This window comes from Pristiophorus japonicus, chromosome 4, assembly GCF_044704955.1.
Source record: "Pristiophorus japonicus isolate sPriJap1 chromosome 4, sPriJap1.hap1, whole genome shotgun sequence".
In the NCBI taxonomy this organism is placed as follows: Eukaryota; Metazoa; Chordata; class Chondrichthyes; family Pristiophoridae; genus Pristiophorus; species Pristiophorus japonicus.
In genome coordinates, this window is record NC_091980.1 from 77,420,721 (window position 1) to 77,439,991 (window position 19,271).

The window sequence follows — 19,271 nt, forward strand, 5'->3', positions numbered from 1 at the left end:
GGGGAGAGATTCGATCGTTTTTTTAACTTTGGCCACTGCGCCACCAGGGAGGGTTTCGGCCGGGCCAGCGGCCTGGCACCCAAGAGGAGGTGCCAGGCTGCCTGTTGGCAGCCAGGTCGAACCCGGGGCAAGTATTTTGCGGGCCGATCGGCAAGTCGGACAGCAAAAATTCTTCCATTGCAGCTGCGGCAGTGGGCCCTCCCCTTTAAAGGTGGCTACACTGCCGGGCCGCACTCAGAAAAACCTGCTGGGGCACCGTGTGGCGGGGGATCGACGGATCGAGCTGAAAATGGATAGGTAAGTACTTATTTTATTTTAAATTGGCGGTGCATCTAATTGGGCATCTCTTTGAGACCCTGAATTTCCGCCCCAATATTTTTAGTTCTGTTGTTTGAGGGATGACTGTTTGCCAGGACAGTGGAAGTACTCCACTGACCTTCAAATGGGATTTTTTTACATCTACCTGAGCAGGCAGGCAGACAGACAGGGAATCAGTTTATTGTCTCGTCTGAAAGATGGGACCTCCGATAGTGCAATACGCCCTCAGAATTTTTCCAAATAGTGCTCAATTTTCTAATCTATCTTGAATTAATATCCCTCATGAAGCTTTGCTAAATAGCTTGTGTTACTTTTTTAGATGCACATTCTGGTGATATTAATGGTCTCTTATTATTTTTTGAATAATTCTTACAAAAAGTAAGCTAAATTGCATCTTGCAAAGTGCTTGAAAACAATAATGAAAATTACAGTGGGTTCAATGGCTGATGCCACATCATTTAAAATGGCTGCATGCAGTTTGTAAGACGAAGAACATGTATTTATATTGGGCATCTTGAATAGAGAGAAGCAACAACGGGAACTGAGAGTGAAAGATAGTTAGAAGGGAAAAGATCAATCAGATAAAAATGAGACATTGAATTAGAAAGAATGAGTCTGAGAGAACATAAACTGACTGAAATGTCTGCACTTCTTGAAATGTCGGATCTACTTATAGCATTTTAGGGAGACTCCTTTATGGTATTTTTAAAGGTGTTTGTAGACCACAGAAAGAAACATTATGATATTAAATTAAACATTTTTTCAACGCTTTCACATGGATGTATAGAGAACTCGACACCCCCACCCCTCCGATGTAATACTGTTGGGAAGTTTATATAACCTTCTGAAAAAACATATATCTTTTGCTAGGAGTTCAATGTAAAATGTGTTCATTCAACCAACATTCAGTAAATTGAGAACTGTAGCACAATTCTTCTGAAATTAAAGACAAATGACATAAATGTGTGAAAATAAAGTGAAAGTGGGTAGAAATTCATCATTGAGGCCTGCTAATGATGCAATAACTTGAACGTACTATAAGCACCATTATCTGACCAAATCTTTTACTTACCTAATGGTTAAGTGGGCAATAATTCAGCGGAGGCAATTGAATATGCTGGTTCTCTCGTGAGTGTGAGAGACACATAACTCACAAGCTTCACTGAGTTGTGTATGTAATTTGCACGAGTGAAGGAGTGCTATAATCAAGGTGTTGCTGAGTTTTGTTTAATCTGACCTACTCTCTCATTCGTAACTGGTAACGGGCAACACCAGAGCAAATCCAGAATGCGGAGCACGAGCAGGCTTTTGGCCAATGCTGTCAAGCTGTCGCAATCCTCAAAACATCCATGAGCTGCCTCGGGGTCCTGAGCTCCTTGAAATTATTTTTATCAGCTGCATGCTGTTCCATTCTGTGCCAGGAGGTGGTGCAGATAGCATGAGTTCTTGAGTGAATTGTTGTGAAGGGACTTTGTTCTGCAAATTTGAATGAAATTCAATAAACTGAACAAAGTAGTTTAATTGCTGAGGTGCTGTCTGAAACAGCAAGGATTCTAAAAGGAAGATAATTCTTTAATACTGGTATATTTAATATTTAATATTTTTTTCCCTTTGCTTCTTGGTGCTTTAGAAAACAAGGTAAATTTGTTTTCTTGGCACAGAGTATAATCAAAACCTAATAATATCACATTGGCAGCTCTAAATCAAATAGTGATGTATAGAAGTATGGGTTTTTAACTATTTGGTAATATTATTTTCCTCATTATAGTCATTGCAACTCAAAAATAATTCATTGTATGAAATGCGTTGAGACACTTTCACATGACAAGGCTCTATCTTAATACAACATTGGCCTGGATTTTGTTGTAATAATAATGGTGAGGCTATTGGAACTCGCTGTTATTACAGAGAAAATCTGACAGCAACTTCTGGCATCTGCACGTGCGCAGTTAAACGTGGAATAGGGAAGTTGCTGTCAGAGATAATCTGCTCCTCCACAGGATGTCCTGTCGCAGTCTTCGCCTGTGGACCCGGCATTGAAATGACTGCAACGGCATGAACGGTTACTTGCCCACTCGTCCTGAACTAAAAACAGCTGAAAAAGTTAAGGCTATTGCACTCAGGGATAAGTGAGTTTTTAACGGTGTGATAAGTGCTAATTACTGCTGAACAACCTCTCTGGCCCTGAAAAAATAATTTTATAAGTCTGGAGGCTCATTCCGTCAGAAGAAAATTAGAGTTGGATATGTAAAAAAAATAAAAGTTTAAATATATATTTTATTAATTCTGTCTATCTCTTTTATCTATCTCCCTTAATCCCATCTGAATTTCCCAATCTTTATTTTGCTTTCTGGACATGATTTAAATCTAATTTATATTTCCTGCTTTATACTCCCTGGCTTGGGCTCTGCGGGAGCAAATTTGCCCCCTTTATCAATGTAAGTTAGCACCTCCGGGAAGCGCTAATGAGGCGCAAAATGCGTTTTGCCCGGGCGCAGCACAAAAATCGCCCCCCACAGAATTGGGTGGGGATTTTGCGAAGGTGCTATGAAGTAGCGTCCCACTCTTGTTGGGAGCGCCCCACTGGGCAGTGCACGGCGATGATGACATTATCGCTATTTGCATTGCGCCCTTACCGCCCCGGAAGTTAAACTGCCCCGCGTAACCTACCTTAGTGCCTGGTGATGACAATGACAGCTTCAGCTGTTGGGAACCGGATGGAGCAGCGCTATTTAAAGGTGCCATCTTGAAAACTAGTTTCTCTTGGCCATTACTTTTTTTATTTTCCAACAGATAGGCAGAGTGGCTGGTGGACCAATAGCAGCGATTTTTACATCAAAGAGTCTTCTGTCTCCTAACTTTTCGGGCAGTTTTAAAGTTAAAATATTTCTGTCGCTTCATGGGGGCTGTGCTGGCACTCGACCTCCTGCTCCGACGTCACTGCCCGAGGATGGTGAGACGAATACAAAGGCGGCGCCAATTACAGAGAGAAAGACATAGAGTGAGGGGGAGAGAAAGAAAGGCAAGCCATTTAGGACTGAGATGAGGAGAAACTTCTTCACCCAGAGAGTGGTGAACCTGTGGAATTCTCTACCACAGAAGGTTGTTGAGGCCAATTCACTAAATATATTCAAAAAGGAGTTAGATGTAGTCCTTACTACTAGGGGGATCAAGGGGTATGGCGAGAAAGCAAGAATGGGGTACTGAGGTTGCATGTTCAGCCATGAACTCATCGAAGGGCCGAATGGCCTACTCCTGCACCTATTTTCTATGTTTCTATGACTATGGGCTCTATTTTCCCCAAAGCTTTTTTTTGGTGTACTTGAAGAGTTACGCTTTTTGGGGCCCAAATACGCCAAAAAAAAATGTTCTAAAAAACCTGTCCTTTACTTTTGGGGGTGAAGCCTTGATCTGCACCAAAAAGATCGGGTTGCCACGGTAACCAGGAACACAATGCGGGCTGAGGCTGCAAAGTGAAACATACAACCAGCTCGCAACACATTAAAATATATTGCAGCAACTTTCCTCCAATTATTAAAGTTCCACCCCCTCCTGATGCCGGTGCCGATCCCCACCCCTATCCCAGGCCGAAGGGGCTTCCGGTCTGCTCCCCCACCCATAGTCCTGGCCGAGTGACCTGCCGGTCTGCTCCCCCAACCAAGTGACCTCCCGGTCCTCTCCCCCGCCTCTAGCCCAGGCCGAGTGGCCTCCCAGTCTGCTTCCCCGCCCCAATCCCAGGCCGAATGGCCTCCTCCCTCCTGGTCCCTGCACCTAACTATACCCAAAAAGCTTCCCCCCCTCCCCCTCTCCCTTACCTCTCCTGCTGCTGCTGTCCGGGCATCTTCTGCATTTACCTGCGCCATTTCCTTAACTCTCCAGAAGGTTTTTCTGCAGAGGCCACATACACTGGCCTAAGAAGAACTGGAGTAACTCTTTGCTGGCCAAAATTGCCTAATTGAAAAAAAAACTTACCTTAAAAAATCGTAACTAATTGAGTTATGCTGGTGCAAATTGATCAGGGAAACTGTGGTTTTTTAACAGGCTAAAAAAAAGCGGCCTGCTCCAAAACAACGGCACAAATTACTGGTGAAAATTGAGCCCAAAGAGAGGGAGCAGCACAGGGAGAACCAGAGGAAACATGTTGTCAGAGGAAGAAGGTGTCACAGGGCTGGCAAAAGGAGGCCTTACCCTCCCAGGTTATTCTGGCAGCAATTCTCCTACATCAATTTCACTGAGCAGCAGTATTTGCAAAGGCTGCATTTCAGCAAGGACGTAGTCACAGAGCTCTGCCATCTGCTGCAACCAGACCTCGAGCCTCAGACCAGGGTGAGGATGGTTCTCTCAGTGGCAGTCATGGTTACTATTGCATTCAATTTTTACACCAATGGATCTTTCCAGGGACCAACAGGAAACATCTCCAACATCTCCCCGTTTGCCATCAGTTGTTCCACCTGCGAGGTCACAGATGCTCTGTACAGAAGGAGGGACTATATCTCTTTCCCCATGAGCAGAGAGAAGCAGCACAAGCTTTCATGTGGCTTTGCCAGGATTGTGGGCTATCAACATAACAAAAACAGATTATCTGGTCATTATCACATTGCTGTTTGTGGGAGCTTGCTTGTTCTCAAATTGGCTGCTGCGTTTCCTACATTACAACAGTGACTATACTCTAAAAGTACTTCATTGGCTGTAAAGTGCTTTGAGAAGTCCAGTGGTCGTGAAAGGCGCTATATAAATCCAAATCTTTCTTTCTTTTTCCCCATGGTGTAGGGTGCCGTTGACTGCACCTATGTCACTTTGAGGACACCGCATCACAGTCCTGAGATCTTCTGTAACTGCAAAGGCTACAACTCATTGAACATCCAGTTGGTATGCAACCACACACAGAGAATACTCACTGTCAATGCCCACAATCCTGGCAGCAGCCACGATGCTTTCATCCTGCGCTAGACCGGTGTGCCAGCTCTGTTCCAGACCCCAAATGAAGCTCATGGCTGGTTGCTCGGAGACAAGGGCTATCTGCTATCCACCTACCCCTCTGCAACCCCAACACTCCTGCCCAGCACTCATACAATGAGAGCCATGCCGTCACCAGGTACATCATTGAGCAGACCATTGAGGTGCTGAAGCAACGGTTCTGTTGCCTTGACCACTTGGGTGGAGTCCTGCAGTACTTGCCTGAGCGGGTATCCCTATTCGTTGCCATTTGCTGCATGCTGCACAACCTGGCCATCATGAGGGCACAGCCATTGCCGCCAGGCATAGCCGCAGCACCTCAGGAAGAGGAGGAGGACCAAGAAGAGGAGCAGGAGGAGCAACAGCCATGACGAAGGAGGCAACAACTCCATTGCAATCCAGCAAGGGAGGTCCACGACAGTTTCATCAGAGCTCGTTTTCACTGATTTCCATCCCATTTCCCGGTTCCTGTGGACATCCCCATCACCATATCAATTTGCCCATCCATACCAAAGCCCCAAGACTGAAATGAGAGACAAGAGCAATCATTAAACATTCCAATCAACATTGATGAAACAACAATAAAATGTATAAATGTCACCCTTGAGCATTTCTTTATATCCTCTCTTTTATTGACCTAATCTAATACTCCTCTGCAGTGTGTCTCCTGTGGCTGCAGCACGGCTGGTGGAAGGTTGCTGTGTGTCAGGGCCAGAGACTACAGATGGTCTTGCAGGATGCCCTCGACCAGCTCTGGGCCTGGAAGGCCTGGCTGTAGAAGGCACCACCTCAGGCTGGGCAGTGGCAGTGTGGGGCTGGGTGACTGCCAGCAACAAGTGCAATGGCAGAGTGGCAGTGTTGGAATCAGGAATGCTGTCATCCTAAGAGAGGACAGCAGGTTCCTGCTCCACTGACCCAGTGCCACTCCCCCGGGCCAGCACCTCAGCATTCCCACCAATCTGCTGCAGGACAGATTGCTGGGCTGGTGCAATATCGTGAGATCTCCGGTCGACTATGCTGGATCCAACGGCGATGGTAGCAGTCAGAACTTGTGTGGCATGCAGCTGAGACTGCATGGCAGCACCAAGATGTTGCATGGCATCAAGCTGAGACTGCATTAGAGCAGTCTGAGCTTCCATGCGAGCAACCATTGACTCCGTTACAGCACCAAAACATTGCGTTGCTTCCGCCTGTGCTGCAGTGGAAGCTGCCACATCATGTCAGGAGGTCTGGATCTGCACGGTCTCTCTGGGAGTCAACCATTGTCTGCACACTGGCAATGATGGGCTCCATGGTGTGTGTAGAACTGTGTACAATTTGGGAGGTGGACTCCTCCACGCCCCTTACCACTTCCGACAGGCTCTTGGGCACCCTTGCCATTGCACCTATCATGTCGGAGTGCATGGCCATCACCCTTTGTGTGAATGCTGCCCCATGGAGGTCCTCATCTGAGTCCTGTGAGCAGAACTTGTGTGCGAACTTGCCCTCTGGGGAGATGGCTCCAGAGTTTTCCTTTCCCCTTGACCATGCTGTAGCCTGCTAGGCCCTGGTGCGCCAGTATCTGAGCTAGTGCCTGCGGGTGAGAGAAGCTGTGATGCAGTGCTTGTCTCCTCCTCTTCCTTCTCATCCTAATCCCCCTCTTCTCCCTCGTGACTCAGTTGGGGAGGTTCAGGGGCAGGCTGGTCATCTGCTGCATGGTTATCTGAAAGCATAAATGGCACAAGAATTGTGTGAATATGAGGGCAAGGGGGCAGGAATGGAGCAAGGAATGCAGACAGTATGAGCAGCTGGAAAGTAATAAGGCCTTCTGGTTAAATGGGTAAGTGGGATGAGAAGAGAGGATAAAGATACCATTGTTGCTCCCAGCAGGTTCGACATCTCTGCCGGCCATGGGCCAATGATACGCAGTACTCGCTCCTCCAAGTCAGTCAGGTGGGGCAGTTCAGCTTCCCCGCTCCAGTCCACTGCTGCTCCCTTCTGTTACGTGCCATCTTGGCCTGCAAAAGAAAGGAACCTGTGTGAGTAAGAGTCCAGTTATGTATGTAGAAGATATGCCTGCCATGGTTAAATAGCTGTGAATGTAGGTAAGGCGTGAAATGAGGATGTGACTGTGAGTAGGTACAGATGGTTGGTAATTGCCTGCAGGGTTAAGTGCTGGTTTGCAGAGTGCGCACAGACAGAGGCTCAGAGGCTGGTATGTAACAGTTGTGCAAATATGTATTCATCTTGATCACCCGACTGAAGTCGTTGGAATTTCTTCTGGCACTGTGTTGGGCTTCTGTCGACCACGGTGCTGGTCGACACCTTCACGGCCACCTCAACCACATAACCCTAAAAACCTGCAGTTTTGGCCTTCTCCCAGATGGAGGGAACAGTGCATCCCTCCTTCTCTCCACTGCCCCCACCAATGTCTCCAGTGCCAGGTCATTGAAATGAGAGGCCCTTCTAAGAGGCATTGGAGCAGCCATCGCAGACCTTCCTTCCAGCTCTCAGTCAACTCCAACAATAATGAAAATGACCAGTTGCTGCCTGAAACAACATCCCCTTTAAGAACTGGAATGAGCAGGAGGCTGATTATCGCTTAATGAAAGTCAGCTGAAATTGGGGGCAGCTCTGGTAATAGTGCCCCTGCAGCACCCCACTGAGGCCATTAGCACCTCAGATACCACCTCCCTTCATTTCTGAGGCGAAAGGTGCCCAATTTACTGCAATTTTGCAGCCCATCTCGCCGGGCGCTAAATGTTCAAAAAGCTATAGCTTAGTGGCCCAATTGCAGCGCTACCGAAATTAGCTCCTTGATTCTTCGTGAGGATTCTTCAATCTGATTAATTGAAGAGCCTCACTTTTTTTTGCTCTGTTCACAGACACCACAGATCCCATGCAGAGGGCGCTGCACTGAAACAGATGCCTGATTAGTGAAAGTCTTTGCTGACAAGCCCACAAAAACTCTATGGGCAGCGGTCAGTAAAGTGAACGGCAAAAGCTGTTCCTTCACTGCGGAGAGCAAAATCCAGGCCATTATATTTCACCAAGTTTGACGGAAGAAGTTCCAAAGTTTGTTTCATAAAGCATGTATTTTCTATAAAATTAGGGTGAATTTGTTACTATCAATATGAAGGATGCCATTGTCTGGAAATTTAATATTTCTCAATTTTTGGGATCCAGTGTCTGAATCTAGCACCACAGGCCAGATATATAAGGGTAAAGATCTCTTTTAAACTACGCACTCCTTGGCCTCATCCAGCAGAGTGCACCCTTTGACATTCCCCATACCAGCTATTTTTCTCTTAAGTTTTTCTCATGAAAAATTCATAGCAATCAACAGTATATTTGCAGCTTTTTTCTGTGGACTTGCATCCACTAAGAACTAGATAATCTTTGTGAGTGAGATTTAATATCCAGTCCCAGAAATGAAAGAACATTGTTCAAACACTCTGTGTCCTCCAGCAACTGCATAAGGCAGTTTGTGATTTGTACTGACGTGATCTTGCTAGCTTCAGACAGTAACTCTGATTGATTGTACACTTCCACAGCAAGAATAACATGTTTCCTGCCAGTACATTTAAAGCTTAAGCAAACTGTACCATCCGTACCTGTGCTCATATCATTCACATTGCCTTAGGTAATTGTTACCATTAATAGTGGGGTCGGACAAATAAGTAATTATTTTTATTCCTCTTCTGAAGGTGCTGACACTTGCTACGGTTGGTTTCTCTGGTACCAGCAGCCCGCTAGCACCTCAACCCAGTTTCCATTTTTCACCTGTGAGCTTAAAACAGTGAATTTTGGCAGGCTATTCAACAGTGAAGTGCTTCACAGGTGTGTATGATCATGTCCTCATCCCAACATCCACATGTCACTAGATAATGATGAGGAGTGAGAATTCTGGCTAATATTCTTCCCGCGCCCCTTCACACCCCCTTCCAAACCCAGGATTGCTGAGGGCAGCTGTAGTATACTATTGTCCCCATCTGAGAACTAATTGAGCACAAACCAGAGTGAGCCAGAGATCTTCTGGATCTGTGTGACTCAGTAGCACACCAGATTTATCCATTGAGCCACCAGAGGCGATCTTCATAACATTTGAGATCAATCACACAACCTGAATCTAGCACTTTCACAAATTAGTAGTTAAGGTGACATGAGGGCTGTAGGTTCATGTCCCACTCCAGAGACCTGACCACAAAATCTAGGCTGACATTCCAGTGCAGTACTGAGGGAGTGCTGCACTGTTGGAGGTGCTGTTTTGCAGATGAGACGTTAAATTGAGGCACCGTCTGCCCTCTCTGGTGGACGTAAAAGATCTCATGGCACTATTTTGAAAAAGAGCATAGTAGTTCTCCAGTATTTATTCCTCAACCATCACTAAAATCGGATTATCTGATCATCATCTCATTGCTGTTTGTGGGAGCTTGCTGTGTGCAAACTGGCTGCTGTGTTTCCTACATTATAATAGTGACTACACTTCAGAAGTACTTCATTGGTACGAAAGCATGGGCCTTACGCTAAACATCCGTAAGACAAAGGTCCTCCACCAGCCTGTCCTCACCGCACAGCACTGCCCCCCAGTCATCAAGATCCATGGCACGGCCCTGGACACCGTGGACTATTTCCCATATCTCGGGAGCCTCCTATCAACAAGAGCAGGCATCGATGACGAGATCCAACACCGCCTCCAGTGCGCCAGTGCTGTACAGCAGACACCTCAAGTTACTGGAGAAATATCACCAACGATGTCTCCGCAAGATCCTGCAAATCCCCTGGGAGGACAGGCGCACCAACATCAGCGTCCTCGTCCAGGCTAACATCCCCAGCATTGAAACACTGACCACACTCAATCAGCTCCGCTGGGCAGGTCACATAGTTTGCATGTCAGACACAAGACTCCCAAAGCAAGCGCTCTACTCCGAGCTCCTTCATGGCGAACGAGCCAAAGGTGGGCAGCGGAAACATTACAAGGACAACCTCAAAGCCTCCCTGATAAAGTGCGACATCCCCACTGACACCTGGGAGTCCCTGGACAAAGACTACCCTAAATAGAGGAAGTGCAGCCGAGAGGGCGCTGAGCCTCTCGAGTCTCAACGCCGAGAGCATGCAGAAATCAAGCGGAGGCAGCGGAAAGAGCGTGCGGCAAACATGTCCCACCCACCCCTTCCCTCAATGACTATCTGTCCCACCTGTGACAGAGTCTGTGACTCTCATATTGGACTGTTCAGCCACCAAAGAACTCACTTCAGGAGTGGAAGCAAGTCTTCCTCGATTCCAAGGGACTGCCTATGATGATGATGATGAATTCATTGCCTATAAATGTCCTTTGGGATGTCCTGAGGTTGTGAAATACGCTATATAAATGCAAGTCTTTCTGTTCTATCTATGAAGCCAAAAAACAAAGTCAGAAAACAAGCACTAGAATCTTAGGATTGAATTTTAACCCGCGATACTTCCCCAGTGAATTTATTTCTGGTACTTGTATGTGAAAGTCCAAGAACTCACAAGTGCAAAGATCTGCCAGAAAGGTTGGTGTCAGCTGTGGTTCAGTGGGTAGCACACTCTCCTCTGAGTCAGAAGGCTGTGGGTTCAAGTCTCACGTCAGAGACTTGAGCACATAAATCTGGGCTGATAAGCCAGAGCTTGCTATGTGCAAATTGGCTGCTGCGTTTCCCACATTCCTCATCATAGGTAGTCCCTTGGAATCGAGGAAGACTTGCTTTCACTCTTCAAGTGAGTCTTTGGTGGCTGAACAGTCCAATACGAGAGCCACAGACTCTGTCACAGGTGGGAAAGGGAAGGGGTGGGTGGGACAGGTTTGCCGCATGCTCTTTCTGCTGCCTGCGCTTGATTTCTGCATGCTCTCGGCGATGAGACTCGAGGTGCTCAGCGCCCTCCCGAATGCACTTTCTCCACTTAGGGTGGTCCTTGACCAGGGACTCCCAGGTGTTAGTTGGGATGTTGCACTTTATCAGGGAGGCTTTGAGGGTGTCCTTGTAACGTTCCGCTGCCCACTTTTGACTCGTTTGCCGTGAAGGAGTTCCGAGTAGAGCACTTGCTTTGGGTGTCTCGTATCTGGCATGTGGACTTTGTGGCCTGCCCAGCGGAGCTGATCAAGTGTGGTCAGTGCTTCAATGCTGGGGATGTTGGCCTGGACGAGGAAGCTAATGTTGGTGTGCCTGTCCTCCCAGGGGATTTGTAGGATCTTGCGGAGACATAAGAATTAGGAACAGGAGTAGGCCATCTAGCCCCTCGAGCCTGCTCCGCCATTCAAAAAGATCATGGCTGATCTGGCCGTGGACTCAGCTCCACTTACCCGCCCGCTCCCCATAACCCTTAATCCCTTTATTGGTTAAAAATCTCTCTATCTGTGATTTGAATACATTCAATGAGCTAGCCTCAATTGCTTCCTTGGGCAGAGAATTCCACAGATTCACAACCCTCAGAGAAGAAATTCCTTCTCAACTCGGTTTTAAATTGGCTCCCCGGTATTTTGAGGCTGTGTCCCCTAGTTCTAGTCTCCCCAACCAGTGGAAACAACCTCTCTGCCTCTATCTTGTCTATCCCTTTCATTATTTTAAATGTTTCTATAAGATCACCCCTCATCCTTCTGAACTCCAACGAGTAAAGACCCAGTCTACTCAATCTATCATAAGGTAACCCCCTCATCTCCGGAATCAGCCTAGTGAATCGTCTCTGTACCCCCTCCAAGTCTAGTATATCCTTCCTTAAGTAAGGTGACCAAAACTGCACGCAGTACTCCAGGTGCGGCCTCGCCAATACTCTGTACAGTTGCAGCAGGACCTCCCTGCTTTTGTACTCCATCCCTCTCGCAATGAAGGCCAACATTACATTCGCCTTCCTGATTACCTGCTGCACCTGCAAACTAACTTTTTGGGATTTATGCACAAGGACCCCCAGGTCCCTCTGCACCGCAGCATGTTGTAATTTCTCCCCATTCAAATAATATTCCCTTTTATTGTTTTTTTTTCCAAGGTGGATGACCTCACATTTTCCAACATTGTATTCCATCTGCCAAACCTTAGCCCATTTGCTTAACCTGTCTAAGACATCGTTGGTGGTATTTCTCCAGCGACTTGAGGTGTCTCCTGTACATGGTCCATGTCTCTGAGCCATACAGGAGGGCAGGTATTACTACAGCCCTGTAGACCATGAGCTTGGTGGCAGTTTTGAGGGCCTGGTCTTCAAACACTCTTTTATTTAGGTGGCCGAAGGCTGCTCTGGCGCACTGCCTGCTCTTGTTGATAGGAAGCTGCCGAGATATGGGAAGTGGTCCACGTTGTCCAGGGCCGCGCCGTGGATCTTGATGACTGTGGGGGCAGTGCTGTGCGGCGAGGACAGGCTGGTGGAGGACCTTTGTCTTACGGATGTTTAGCGTAAGGCCCATGCTTTCGTACGCCTCAGTAAATACGTCGACTATTTCCTGGAGTTCAGCCTCTGTCGTCCGCCTACTGTAGCTCGACGACAGAGGTTGGGGTAGTCTTGGACTGGCCTGGAGAAGGCGATGGTTGAACAGGTTCCCACTGTTTCTGTAGTTTAGTTCCACTCCAGCAGGGAGCTTGTTGACTGTCAGGTGGAACATGGCGACGAGGAAGATTGAGAAGAGGGTAGAGGCGATGACAGCCCTGTTTGACCCCGGTCCGAACGTGGATTGGGTCTGTGATGGATCCGTTGGTAAGGATCACGGCCTGCATGTCGTCGTGGAGCAGGCGGAGGATGGTGACGAACTTTTGGGGGCATCCGAAACGGAGGAGGACGCTCCATAGACCCTCACGGTTGATAGTGTCAAAGGCCTTTGTAAGGTCGAAGAAGGCCATGTATAAGGGCTGGCGCTGTTCCCTGCATTTTTCCTGTAGCTGTCACGCTGCAAAAATCATGTCCGTTGTGCCCCATAGGGGACGAAATCCGCACTGTGACTCCTGGAGGAGCTCCTTGGCCAGAGGTAGAAGATGAGTGAGGAGGACTCTAGCGACGACTTTCCCAGTGGCTGATAGCAGGGAGATTCCGCTGTAGTTGCGGCAGTCGGACTTGTCCCCTTTTTTAAAGATGGTCACGATCACTGCATCTCTGAGATCTCTCAGCATGCTCTCCTCCCTCCAGATGAGAGAGATGAGGTCATGTATTCGCGCCAGCAGTGCCTCCCCGCTATATTTCAGTGCCTCAGCAGGGATCCCATCCGCTGCCGTAGCCTTGTTGTTCTTGAGCTGCTTTATGGCTTTTTCTACCTCATGCAGTGTTGGGGTCTTACTGAGTTAGTGGCGGGTCGCATGCTGCGGGATGGAGTCGAGAACACTAGAGTCAAAGGCAGAGTCTTGATTGAGGAGATCTTCGAAGTGCTCCTTCCAGTGGGCTCTGACTGCTTTGGTGTCCTTGATGAGAGTTTCCCCGTTCTTGGGTAACAGTGGGGTGGGGTCTTGGGCATTTGGACTGTAGGTGACCTTGACTGCGATGAAAAATCTTCGCACATCATGGCTGTCGGCCAGCTTCTGTATCTCCTGTGCTTTCTCCAACCACCACCTGTTCTTTAGGTCCCGGGTTTTTCATTGGACCTCAGCCTTGAGCTGCTTTGCTGCTCTCACGTTGGGTTGTTGTTTACGGCTCAGAAATGCCCTGCGTTTATGATCTATTAGTTCTTGGATCTCCTGATCATTCTCATCAAACCAATCCTGGTGTTTCCTGGTTGAGTGACCGAGCATCTCTTTGCAGGCACTGGTTATGGAGGCCTGGAGGGCAGACGAAGCGCTGTGGCCATTCTGTGCCTCGGGGTCATCAAGGCACGTCAGGTTAGCTGTGAGGCGCTGACTGTATAGGGCTCTCTTAGCTGGGTCTTTAATTGCCCCAGCATTGACTTTTTTGTGACACTGTTTCTGCTGCACCCTTTGCTTTGGGGCTTTATTGATGTCAATGATGGATTGGATTAGGTGGTGGTCCATCCAGCAGTCGTCAGCTCCTGTCATGGCATGGTTGAAGCGCACATCCTTGCGATCCCTGGCTCGGACGATGACATAGTCGAGCAGGTGCCAGTGTTTGGAGCGAGGGTGTTGCCATGATGCCTTGTATTTGTCCCTCTGGTGGAACAGGGTGTTGGTGATGACAAGTTCCCACATTACAATAGTGACTACACTCCAAAAGTACTTAATTGGCTGTAAAGCGCTTTGAGACATCCGGTGGTCGTGAAAGGTGCTATATAAATGCAAGTCTTTCTTTTTTAAAGCTATATCACTGGCGGTGACTTCTTTTATGGATATGTTGTTTTCAGAAGATGACATTTTTAAAGTAATTTAGGTACACTAGACCTGTGTCTGTCGTCATATCTGATTTTTACATGAAACATCGATCCTGTAGGCAGTGAAAAGACCAGTGCTCACCAAATGAATCACTGCCACCCAGAATTGATACATACTTTCTTACTTCATACATGTAGTCACAGACTTCTTGTCACTTGAATTTTCCAGCCTCATGTTTCCATGCCATGTGAAACGAAGCATCCAAACACAGAAGAATGATCCATCACTCAGGGATGTGGGAAGGAAATGCCACCACTCAGCTTCTGTTCTTCCTATGTTATAAAATGCAATGATGAGGACAGTTATCTCCCAGTGGTGACCATGATAGTTGTTGAGAGCATAGGAAGACTGTGAGTTTGTGCTGGGACACTAATAGACACCAGAGCCATCTGAGGGTCTTATAGATGCACTAACAACTCTGGTTCATTTAGTGATGGTTAATTATGCTCCATCATCATTATCATCATCATAGGCAGTCCCTTGGAATTGAGGAAGACTTGCTTCCACTCGTAGCATGAGTTCTTAGGTGGCTATACAGTCCAATATGAGAGCCACAGTCTCTGTCACAAGTGGGACAGACAGTGGTTGAAGGGAAGGGTGGGTGGGGAGTCTGGTTTGCATGCCCGCTCCTTCCACTGCCTGCACTTGATTTCTGCATGCTCTCGGCGACAAGACTCGAGGTGCTCAGCGCCCTTCCGGATGCACTTCCTCCACTTAGAGTGGTCTTTGGCCAGGGACTCCCAGGTGTCGGTGGGAATGTTGCACTTTATCAGGGAAGCTTTGAGGGTGTCCTTGTAACTTTTCCGCTGCCCACCTTTGGCTTGTTAGCCATGAAGGAGTTCTGAGTAGAGCGCTTGCTTTCGGAGTCTCGTGTCTGGCAGGCGGTCAATGTGGCCTGCCCAGTGGAGCTGATCAAGTGTGGTCAGTGCTTCAATGCTGGGGATGTTGGCCTGGATGAGGACGCTAACCTTGTTGCGTCTGTCCTCCCAGGGGATTTGTAGGATCTTGCGGAGACATCGCTGGTGGTATTTCTCCAGCAACTTGAGGTGTCTACTGTACATGGTTCACGTCTCTGAGCTATACAGGAGGGCGGGTATTACTACGGCCCTGTAGACCATGAGCTTGGTGATAGTTTTGGGGGCCTGGTCTTCAAATACTCTTTTCCTCAGGCGGCCGAAGGCTGCACTGGTGCACTGGAGGCGGTGTTGGATATCGTCGTCAATGGCTGCTCTTGTTGATGGGAGGCTCCGAAGATAAGGGAAGTGGTCCACGTTGTTCAGGGCGGTGCCGTGGATCATGATGTCTTGGGGGCAATGCTGTGCGGCAAGGACAGGCTGGATGAGGACCTTTGTCTTACGGATGTTTAGTGTAAGGCCCATGCTTGCGTACACCTCAGTAAATACGTTGACTACGTCCTGGAGTTCAGGCTCTGTGTGTGCACAGACGCAGGTGTCGTCCGAATACTGTAACTCGACGACAGAGGTTGGGGTGGTCTTGGATCTGGCCTGTTGACGGCGAAGGTTGAACAGGTTCCCACTGGTTCTGTAGTTTAGTTCCATTCCAGTGGGGAGCTTGTCAACTGTGAGGTGGAGCATGGTAGCGAGGAAGATTAAGAAGAGGGTTGGGGCGATGACGCAGTCCTGCTTGACCCCGGTCCGGATCTGTGATGGATTCGTTGGTAAGGATCACGGCCTGCATGTCGTCATGGAGCAGACGGAGGATGGTGACGTACTTTTGGGGGCATCCGAAACAGAGGTGGACGCTCCATAGACTCTCGCGGTGACAGTACTCCATGCATTTGCTGATTGCCCAGTAGCTGTGAGAAGAGGTAACCATATCAACAGCATTTGAAGGAAAGCTTTCATTTGGACACTTCTGTTGTGCAACATTGCATTAGAGGAGTGGTTTTGCTGTCTTTCTATAGAAGTCTCCGGAACAGGTCTGAATTTTTAACTGACAGTTCCCACGTGTTTAGAGATGTAACATTCATATTGTGTAGCAAAGCCTGAAGCTATGTGGATTATCAAATTAATGTAACAAATGTTACTGTTTATACTTGAGTACTATTGTATTTTCTGAAGTATTAAACATTTCAAAATGCCTTTAATTTAGATAGAATTACCAGGAACAGTTATTTTTTTAGGTGAGCATTTTAAACACTTGCATGCTGTCAGAATATTACGACACAATTTAAAAAGGCACAATTATCTTTGTATAAGATACTAACATTTTATTTTGCTTAAATGTTTACAGATCTTCCACGGCATTGCTCATAGTCCGTTGAAAGTTACACAGTTCCAGGTAAGGGGGACTGGGGTGTCGGAGTGGACGAGGGATGCACATCTCCATCGAGAGGTTTTAGAAATCATTTTGTATGAGATTTCCTCAGATAGTGCAGGAAGTGTTTTCTGATTGGTTTCAGGAAAATAAATAAAAATTATGTTTCCCTTGCACACTGAACATAGACAGATAAATTTGTCTTCCCCCTCATAAATAAATCAATCTCTGTATTTTTAACAAAGGGAGAAATGTTCAGATCAAATGGGCACACTGTCCCTTTTGCTCAGAAAGTGAGCACCAATAGATGCTCCTGTCATTCTCTATCAATTATCTTTGCAAAAGTACTTAATGTTACTAAAATGCTCAGTGTAATGCTATTGTTTACCTTCACATCCTCTGACCTAGCTTGGGTTGGGATAGACTGAAAGGTTCAGTTGCGCTGATTTAAGAAAAGGAATCTGTTGGAAAGTCGGGTGGGGGAGGTGGTTATAGAATTGACTGAATATGGTTTTGCAAGGTTTTATTTTAAATGTCCTTCAGCTCTTTCTACCTCATTTCAATGGCGTCTTGGGAGCCACCACTAACCCCACAAGACATTCCAATGTGGCTGAAGTTTCCATTTTGAATACACTACACTCCCGAGGTTCCCGCAGATTGGAAGGTGGCAAATGTAACCCCACTATTTAAAAAAGGAGGGAGAGAGAAAACAGGGAACTACAGACCAGTTAGCCTGACATCAGTAGTAGAGAAAATGCTGGAGTCTATTATAAAGCATGTGATAACGGTACACTTAAATAATACCAATGGGATTAAACAAAGTCAACGTGGATTTATGAAAGGAAAATCATGTTTGACAAATCTGCTGGAGTTTTTTGATGGTGTAACTGATAGAATATATAAGGGAGAACCAGTGGATGCGGTGTATTTGGATTTTCAGAAGGCCTTTAATAAAGTCCCACATAAGAGGTCAGTGTGCAAAATTAAAGCACATAGGATTGGGGATAATATACTGGCATGGATTGAAAATTGGTTAACAGAGTAGGAATAAATAGGTCTTTTTTGGGGTGGCGGGCAGTGAATAGTGGGGTATTACAGGGATCAGTGCTTGGGCCCCAGCTATTCACAATATATATAATGATTTGGATGAGGGAATCAAATGTAATATTTCCAAGTTTGCTGATGACACAAAACTAGGTGGGATTGTGAGTTGTGAGGAGGATGCAAAGACACTGTAAGGCGACTTAGAAAGGTTGAGTGAGTGGGCAAACACATGGCAGATGCAGTATAACGTGGATAAATGTGAAGTCATCCACTTTGGTACGAAAAACATAAGGACAAAGTATTATTTAAATGGTGATGGCTTGGGAATTGTCGATCCCCAAGCTGGGAGCAGCAAAGCAGCATTACAGGCGGCTCAAGGCTGAGGTCCAACAAAAAATCCGGGACCTAAAGAATAGGTGGTGGATGGAGAAAGCACAGGAGATACAACAACTGGCCGACAATCATGATGTGCGAGGATTCTTCATCACAGTCAAGGCCACCTACGGTCCAAACTCCCAAGGCCCCACCCCACTGTTGCCCAAGAACGGGGAAACACTCATCAAGGACACCGAGGCAGTCAGGGCCCACTGGAAGGAACACTTCGAAGATCTCCTCAATCGAGACTCTGCCTTTGACTCGAGTGTTCTTGACTCCATCCTGCAGCATGCGACCTGCCACCACCTCAGTGCACGAGGTAAGAAAAGCCATAAGACAGCTCAAGAACAACAAGGCTACGGGAGCGGATGGAATCCCTGCTGAGGCACTCAAGTATGGCAGAGAGGCACTGTTGGCGCGGATACATGACCTCATCTCTCTCCTCTGGAGGGAGGAGAGCATTCCGGGAGATCTCAGAGATGCAGTAATCATGACCATCTTTAAAAAAGGGGACATGTCCGACTGCGGCAACTACAGAGGAATCTCCCTGCTATCAGCCACTGGGAAAGTCGTCGCTAGAGTCCTCCTCAACCATCTTCTCCATGTGGCCGAGGAGCTCCTCCCGGAGTCACAGTGCGGATTTCGTCCCCTACGGTGCACAACAGACATAATATTTGCAGCATGGCAGCTGCAGGAAAAATGCAGGGAACAGCGGCAGCCATTATACATGGCCTTCTTCGACCTTACAAAGGCCTTTGACAGTGTCAACCGTGAGGGTCTATAGAGTGTCCTCCTCCATTCGTCAATATCCTCTGCCTGCTCCACGACGACATGCAGGCTGTGATCCTTACCAACGGATCCATTACAGACCCAATCCACGTTCGGACCGGGGTCAAACAGGGCTCCGTCATCGCCCCAACCCTCTTCTCAATCTTCCTCGCTGCCATGCACCACCTCACAGTCAACAAGCTCCCCGCTGGAGTGGAACTAAATTACAGAACCAAT

At 47.3% G+C, this 19,271-nt stretch overlaps 1 long non-coding RNA gene across 1 annotated transcript in view; it reads left to right on the top strand.

The window, feature by feature from the left end:
* The first annotated feature begins 13 nt into the window (after nt 1-13).
* LOC139262098 (uncharacterized) overlaps nt 14-19,271 on the top strand; it is a 47,077-nt gene continuing 27,819 nt past the window's right edge. Inside the window, exons 1-2 of the long non-coding RNA XR_011592890.1 lie at nt 14-297; nt 16,824-16,871. This is a non-coding gene — a long non-coding RNA (uncharacterized lncRNA). The remainder of the gene's footprint in view (nt 298-16,823; nt 16,872-19,271) is intronic.